The sequence below is a fragment of the Bidens hawaiensis genome, unplaced genomic scaffold (genome assembly GCF_021521415.1).
Source record: "Bidens hawaiensis isolate Kalapana, Puna unplaced genomic scaffold, B.hawaiensis_p1.1 tig00006388_1, whole genome shotgun sequence".
NCBI classification, from domain to species: Eukaryota; Viridiplantae; Streptophyta; class Magnoliopsida; order Asterales; family Asteraceae; genus Bidens; species Bidens hawaiensis.
In genome coordinates, this window is record NW_027491430.1 from 707,257 (window position 1) to 709,091 (window position 1,835).

The window sequence follows — 1,835 nt, forward strand, 5'->3', positions numbered from 1 at the left end:
ATCGTTATTATACAATTATTGTTTATATAATCTTTAACCGTATCAACCGGTACATCTGGGACACTGTTAACCCAGTACTGTACCCGTTCCGGGGGCAATGTTAACCCAGACACACTTCTCCGGACTCAGATTGTGATATCGTTTAGAGTTCAGTAGTCAAAATTACTATTAGTTTGTTTTTCCCCGTTTTGCGTGCCTAGCACGGTTATCCGTTTTTACGTTTCAAAAATGAGTTTGGTCACACACGAACTGAAAAGAGTGGTTGACTGATAATTTAATTAAAGTTGTGAAATTAGAGCTCGGTTTAGACGCCCCGATTGGCCGCGGGACCCGTTTCCGTCTTTAGTGCACCGGAAACTGTTTTATCGTTTAAAATTACCCAAGTCATCCGAATTATTTTCGGATAAAATAGTTCATTTTTAGGGTTTTTATACACCAGTCAGCTCGTCTACCCGAACTTTGCTGGTTTACGCGTTTTATATTATAAAAGTTCACTTTTATTCCAAATAAATATCCGTTCATCCTCGGATCTTGAGATTTTGCAGAAATAACATTTTGATAGTGGGGAAATTTATAAAAATATTTCCAGAATTAATTTTTATATTTAAAATTTATATATCTATTTTTAAACACCATTTATTCACTAAATATGTCGTAAATACCAAACGACCTTAGAAAAATCCCAAATTTTTCCTGGATGACCCCTGCCATCTCCATAGTCCCCTGTAATTTTTCCAAAACCTGAATCTCTTTTTACATGCTAATTTCACTAAAACCGAGCTAGAAAACCCTAAACTCGTTTGATCGAAAAGCCTACTTAGACTTATCCAACTGACCTAAAATTTTGTGTGTGACTTATACATGTTATAAAAAGATTATCTGGAATTTTCCAGAATTTTTCATGATATTTAAGTATTTTTCACCATTTTTAGCCAAAACCGAGCATTAAATTCACCAAATATTCATCCTTTGTCCAACAATTACCAAAATTTCACAGAACTCTTATTTTCATGTGTAGAACATCCCTGTGAAATTTCGTAGCCTAACTCTAAACGTACCACAATCTGTCCAAAAATCCATAACCGAACATAAACCGAATATACCTTTTGTTTTCCGCCACTACAAGCTACAAACTCGTCTTTCCGCCTTATCTACCACTAAATACAGAACCTACAACCAACATACCACAATACCAAGCAAGTTACACTCACGATCAAGCCTCTTACACTATAGTTTCGGTTATTGTTCCAAAACTAAAGTTTAAACCGTAAAAATTCGTTTTTGGTTCGTTTAACTCCTTTCTTGGACCAAGATCCCTTGTATAACCCGTATACATCACTTGATCATGCAAGAATCGGTTTTCATCTTTGAAACCTCATTTTCTTGCAAATAAACTCAAGAAACGAAGATGGAAACGTAAATAACTCGACTTTTTACCTCGGTTTTCTTGATACAAATCTCGGTTTTTGATCATAATGTGGAGAGGAAGATGGAATGTTGAATGTTTGTGATGAGAAAAAAAAATAAGGATAAGGGGTTAATACCCCCCATCCGATCGGAATACATAAGGGAGGTGGGGTGGGACCCACTTCTCCAATTCTAGCCACTCATTTGGATTCTCGAAATCCGGATAATGTTTTGGATAATCTGGTTCAGTTCGTTTTTCGGTTAAATGTCTAATTCGGTTTAAAACGAGGCTAAAACGGTCGTTTTCGGCTTAAAAATGAAATTTATATAAAACCGATTTAAAAACTTTAAAAAACTTAAACCATGACTTTCATTAACTCAAAACATCATATTGTTAGTTATTACGCATCTTTTTCGGCTTGATCGAT